The sequence below is a fragment of the Amphibalanus amphitrite genome, unplaced genomic scaffold, assembly GCF_019059575.1.
Source record: "Amphibalanus amphitrite isolate SeventyFive unplaced genomic scaffold, NRLGWU_Aamphi_draft 000018F_arrow, whole genome shotgun sequence".
NCBI classification, from domain to species: domain Eukaryota; kingdom Metazoa; phylum Arthropoda; class Thecostraca; order Balanomorpha; family Balanidae; genus Amphibalanus; species Amphibalanus amphitrite.
The window spans coordinates 95,359-102,045 of NW_024881514.1; the positions used below are offsets into that span (position 1 = coordinate 95,359).

The 6,687-nt window shown below is 50.5% G+C and overlaps 1 long non-coding RNA gene across 1 annotated transcript; it reads right to left on the reverse strand.

The window, feature by feature from the left end:
• Nucleotides 1-74: 74 nt before the first annotated feature.
• LOC122389004 lies at nucleotides 75-2,070 on the reverse strand. The gene is made up of 3 exons (XR_006257893.1): nucleotides 1,962-2,070; nucleotides 824-871; nucleotides 75-209 (listed from the first exon to the last, which is right to left on the reverse strand). It is a non-coding gene; the product is annotated as an uncharacterized LOC122389004 (long non-coding RNA).
• Between the last annotated feature and the right edge of the window lie 4,617 nt (nucleotides 2,071-6,687).

Consider the following 6,687-nt stretch of genomic DNA (forward strand, 5'->3'; position numbering starts at 1 on the left):
TCACGATCACACCTACTGCCATAGATGAAATGTGATCGTCGGACGCTGGCTCACGTACTGACCAGTCTGAGGTAGTTGACCAGCGAGGTTCCTTGCTGCCAGCCCTTCTCCCGGTCACAGCTCAGAGGCCGCACGCGCAGCGCCGAGCCGAGCTGACGCAGCGCACGAGCCAGCACTAGCACGGCGTCAAACATCAGCGCCGCCTCCGTCTGCCGGACACGGCGTCAAAAACCAGCGGGACACGGCGTCAAAAACCAGCGGGACACGGCGTCAAAAACCAGCGGGACACGGCGTCAAACACCAGCGGGACACGGCGTCAAAAACCAGCGGGACACGGCGTCAAACACCAGCGGGACACGGCGTCAAAAACCAGCGGGACACGGCGTCAAAAACCAGCGGGACACGGCGTCAAAAACCAGCGGGACACGGCGTCAAACACCAGCGGGACATGGCGTCAAAAACCAGCGGGACACGGCGTCAAAAACCAGCGGGACACGGCGTCAAACACCAGCGGGACATGGCGTCAAACACCAGCGGGACACGGCGTCAAAAACCAGCGGGACACGGCGTCAAAAACCAGCGGGACACGGCGTCAAACACCAGCGGGACACGGCGTCAAACACCAGCGGGACACGAGTCAACAGGCATATGACACGACTATCTATTTCACGTCACATACATGACTCAACTATAGCGAATATGGTATGCTCTGCTGGCATTTGAAAGGCACTTCATTGGTAGGTATGTTCTACTTGGCATTGCGGCTTTTATAGTTGATGCCAACCCGTTATCGATAAAACAATTAGGAGATGTAAAAACTCACCAGCATTTTTGACGGGTTCACGTGCTGGGTCTCATAATATGATTCATTCTGAAAATGAGGGCGTGGGCGTTTTAATGAAAACTGTTATCGAGACCAATACATATCTAGTGTTTCATGTTTTAAACAAGCTACAACTTCTTTAACCCACCAGCCGCTGGGGAGTGGGGGGAGGCATAAAGTTGCCCCCCTTTACGTTTTGTAAAATATCTCCGAAATCTGGTGAGCTACGAACGTGAAACTTGGCATAGCTTCAAATGAATACCTAGGCAATGTTTGAGGAAAGTTTGGTGGTTGTAGCACCTAAGATGACGTCACAGTGACGTCATAAAGTTTTGTCGTTTTCCGATATGGACCGTTTCTGATGACGCTGAGCATGAAACTCAACTGTAAATGAGCTAGACAGCACCTGCTGTCATCCTAAAACATCTAACTATAGTTAGTTAGTTATAGTTATATAGTTATACACTTCCATCTAGTTTCTGACCAATAATCGACCCTCTATATTCGGTCCCATATATCTGATGTATCGTGAGGAATATGAGAGTCGGAAATCTATAATTTCACTTATGACGTCACTGTGACGTCATTTCAAATGGAATCGACACCAAATTTGGACACAACCTTGGCTAGGTATTCCGGAAGATGTGTGCAAAGTTTCGCTTCTCTATCTCTTCGCGTTGCGACGATATCGTCGCAGAAGTAAAGGGGGGGGCAACTATATGCCCCCCCCCCCCCCAGCGGCCGGCGGGTGGCGCGGAGGCCCAGCGGCCGCCGGGTTAAATTTATAGGTCGGTAAAATGGCTAAAGGGCTTTATCGTGTGCTAGCTCTCTCGGGACATCTAAGCAATTTTGTTAAATTCGGAGCCTACACAAAAGTGCGCACTGGGTCAAATCACCAGCTCATCAGCCGACAAAGCTCTCCCGGGGCGTCCTCTCACCAACAGCCAACGAGCCGTGCAGCGCCGGCCAACAGGGGGCGGCTGCCACCGGACGGTGCGGTTCCGGGACATAGAGGGCGGCTCACACCGACTGGGGGCGTTCTGGGATATAGCGCAATAAAAGGCCGCTCACAATTGGGAGCACACATATAAAGTACTGACTAAGTTAAGACTGCCTTAATCATGAGCCTTTGACTCACCTGTAACGTTTGGGGTGGCGCCAATTGGCCTGTGACGTCATGAGTAGTCCATGGTTCCTGGTTCACAAGGTGCAAGGCGGTCACATTTGTTCCGGTGCTCTTAAACTCATCCATATCAATGGTATGCACGTTCTGTGGACAAAGCACAATTAATGATTATTGTGTTCACAAAATCGGCACAGAAAACGCTATAAGATTGCACCCTATAAAGGTTCAGTTGGCTTGAGTCGGATAACTACCGAAGTTTAGAGTCAGACTGCACCGAACAACACACTGATTGCTTATGAGGAAGACTGTACTGCACAGCACACTGACAGTTATACTGTACCGCACAACACGCAGAGTGCCTTTACTCTAGGCTGCACCGCACAACACATTTTCTGTGAGTTAGACTGTACCGCATAACACATCGCCTGTGAGAAAGACTGTACCGCACAACACGCTGTGTAACAGACTATACCGCATAACACAATGAGTGCCTGTGATGCAGTTACCCTCTATCACACTGGATGCCTGTGAGCTAGACTGTACCGCTCAACACACTGCCTGTGAGCTAGACTGTACCTCTCAACACTGCCTGTGAGATAGACGGTACCGCTCAACACTGCCTGTGAGATAGACTGTACCGCACAACACGCTGTGTGACAGATTATACCGCATAACACAATGAGCGGGCCTGTGAGAGTGTGAAATTGTACCTGTAACACGCTGAATGCCTGGGAGGTAGACTGTTCCGCAAAACACACCGCCTGTAAGATAGACTGTACCGCACAGCACGATTCCTGTGAGATATGCTGTACCGCACAACACACGGTGCGTCTGTAACGTAGAGAATAAAAACTTTGAACGGTTCGTGAAATACGAACAAATGCGAGCTTTGTTCGATTGGTCTTGTTACTGTCGATGCTGTTGAGGCTACTGCAGCGCCTTTATATCGCTGGCGTGTTACTGCCGTGCTCTGCAGGCTCACCAATGATGTGAGTAAGTAACTGAAGTACTGGTTCATCATGCCCAGCTCCTGGGCCTGCTGAAGAAGAGGACGGATCATGGAGAGCCGGCAGTCCACCACCAGCTTCGTGGTACCAGTCTTCTTAATGCGCTGCAGTAAGGGCCTGCAGGGAAAGGCAAATCAGTGAATATCCAGAATCATGCGTCATCTAACTTACTATTCGAGGAGGGTGCGTCTGTCCGTTACCGAGGTCCCGACTTGGTGGTGCTTTGCGTGGACTACAGGCCAGACCGTTGCACCTAGCCCGGTGAAATTTGCACAACTTATAGATCAAGGATGCGCGACGTGCCTTTGAGGGGTCTCAGCTCGATCGGATTGGTAGTGAGCGCGTGGCGCGTGCCCAAAAAGTGCAAATTCGCGTCATAGACTTTACATGTATAAATCGGCGTGCGAAATCGGGCGAAAACGGCTAATTTTGGCCGACAGGGGTCCAGTCCCCGTGCAATATCTTGGTGACCAGGGGTCCGACCGGCACGTGGAAAACAGCATCGTGTACAGAATTGAACGGGCTATTGAATGGTGTGCAATACAGAGGATGGCACGCGCCACGTGCACCGTGGAGGGCACTTTTATTTGAAAAATTGCGGTTTTTGAGGGATTTTGGAATTAATTTTATTTTTAGGTGACCGTTAAATGGAGCGAGTTGAAACAACGCCTATTTGCAAGAGAAAGGTACCGCCTCTCATATAAAAATTGTGAAAAGCTGATTGATCCAAATCAAGGTGGTGCAAATCACAGGAGAAAATGGTGTTTGTCAATTTTGTGCCACTTTATTAACCACACGGGGTTTGCTGCATAACCTGATACCTTTGGCAATTGAATATGGTACCATTGGATGGAGCATTCAATTCTGTCCAATATTCACTCTTCATTTTTGCATGATTAGCAACAGTATCCTTAAAAATGTAAATGTTCCAAACCATTACATTGTCATTTTTAGCGAAATTCATCGATGGCCCTCAAAAGACTTCGCGCCAGTTTTCGAATCATTCTAAAGTAGAACGCATGATAATACGACACGGGCACCTCGATGCGATGTATCTTTTTGTTTTCTTACAAAATGCTTGGCCGTCAAAAAGCAATCGAACGAAACGGATATCTATCAACCAAATCGACACAGACCAACCCAATACCCACGGGTCAAAAATTATGTACTATTGACAAAGAAAGATTATCTTTTGCTTTTACCGTGCATTACTGGTTGCGTGCGTGTTATCTTCTTACTACATGCAGCTTCCATGTGAACAAGACAGCTGTCACCCGTTAGACGGGCGCCCTGACCTGAAGTCGCCTGAGTGGAGGGGTAGCTGGTAGATGGAGATGCTGAACTCGGCCGGCGTGGAGGTCCGCAGCACCTCCTGGAGACGCGCCAGGCCGGCGGCATCCTCATAGAGCACGCTGAACTCGGACCAGTGCCAGCGGCGGATCAGGGCCACGTACGCCTGGGGAGCGGAACAACGAACAAACGACAATATATCTGAGGAAAGGAACGGAATGACAGGACAGTGGACACTTGCGCCTGGGAAAAGGAATGGGACGACAAGCCAATGGCCACTTATGCCTGGGGAGCCGAACGACGGATAAATGACACGAACATCTAGGCACGGAGCGAACTAAAAGGTCAGCGGCCGCTTTTGTTCAGATGAGGAACGGAACTGGAGATTAACGACGACGACAACAACATGTGCGGTGAACGGAAATATACTGGCGTACGGAACGGAACGGTGGATATCAAAGAGTGTTTTAAACTCCTGGGCCAGGGAGCGCACGCCTGAGAAGGGTAGTGACTCGGGAAATTGTGTAATAACAAACCAATCTGTCATCGGAGTGGTCGTAGGGAATTCATCGGTAGATAAATCGCTCAAAGGAGATCGCGAATGTGACGGCTGAATGTTATTTCTTTCTCCGATATGCGATATTGAATGGCGGGAAAACGCACTGATGGTAAATACATTTTTGTTGACTCATGGTTCAGGCGGACGGATGATCAATGCGTCTTTAATTGCACTGTCATTCTTCGGAAGCTGACCTTGCTGAGCGTCCTGGTGTCGGGGTGCAGGTTGATTGAGTAGTCCTCCCGTCCGGGCCGGTGGTCCCAGGTGGTCCCCAGATGGGGCAGCTCCAGTGCGTCGCAGAGACTCTGAACGTGAGCGGCGGCGGCGGGCGACTGGGGGCCGATCACAGCCGCCACCCCGCGCTCCACGGCTGAGCACACTGTAACAGATGGCCGCCGTGAACCAGCGGAGCGCACTGCAATGAACGATACTGCAGTGAACCAGCGAAATGCACTGCAGCGGACGAGTGCTGTACACCGGTGGAATACACTGCAACGAACACAACTGATATAACAGGATAACTTTTCAAAATATTCCGTCGTCGCAATGAATCTCTGTAGCAGGGAGGACCGACATACCTCGCCGAGTGACCTGGAAACTGCTGTTGAGAGGCAGAGCGCGCTGCACCAGCCCTCTCAGCTGTCGGCCCGGTAGCAGCCGCTCGTCACAGTTGACCGTGCGCACAGCCTGCAGAAAGCCCGCCTCCTGCCGCTGCTCGCCCTCACCGAACAGACCGACTGGAAAGGACAGAGACGGGCCGACTGAAACAAACCACGACAGACCACAACCAGACAGACCGACTGATAAACGGACCACAACAGGCCGACTGAAACGGATCAAACGGAACACAACACACCGGCTGGAATTGACCAAAACAGACTGACTGGAAGGGACAGAAATGGACCGACTGAAACGAACCAAAGGGACCACAACACACCGACTGGAACGGACAGAAATGGACCGGCTGAAACGAACCACGACAGACCACAACCAGACAGACTAGAATGGACTGAAACAGACCAACGGGAATGGACAGGAATGAACTGACTGAAGCGGACCGATACCACTGACGGGCCAACGAAAATGAACCGAAACGGACCGAAATAGACCAAAACAGACCAAAAACGGACCGACTGAGACGGACCAGAATGAACCAACTGAGACGGACTTCAACAAACCGAATGAAACGGACCGACGAAAGCACACCAAAACGGACCAACTGTAACGGACCCAACCGGACCAAAACAGACTGACTAAAACGGACCAAAATCGACAGACTGAAATGGGCCAAGATGGATTATAAGACAAGGGCTGAAGCAGATCGACGCGGAGCACAACAGACCGACTGAAACGGAACAGAACGGACCAAAATAGACCGACTGAAAAAGAGAAAAATAAACCGACTTAAGCGAACCAAAGCAGACCAACTCGCTGCTAGGCGCACAGCTTCCATGTTTCTGTGCTACGTTACTATATTCTGAGCTGCACTTCAATCCGAATCATTCCAATTCTGATATCATCTTCCCGATTTGATCAGTCGTAGCTCTCGTAATTCCTCGTGGATCCGCACGCGCTATATGCCCATCCGGGAGTTATTGCAGGCGCGATCGCCTGTTTGCCATTGTCAGGACGTTTTTTGGCAGCGGCGAGCGCGGTTGGAGCGCGGTAGCCCGGGCCTTGGCAGCACACCGGTTTGAGAGTAGAGCAAGTCGGCCATGCATGAAGAACAGGGCTCTATGTCGCGATAGTTGGCCAGCAGCGAGACAAGACAGGATTGTGGTTATTTATTGCGGATTGTTAGAAAAGAAAGGGTTTGATTGAACCTTGTTTGAAATTGAATATTGTTGTAAAACGTCCATTACTAGAGTCTTGATAGATAAAA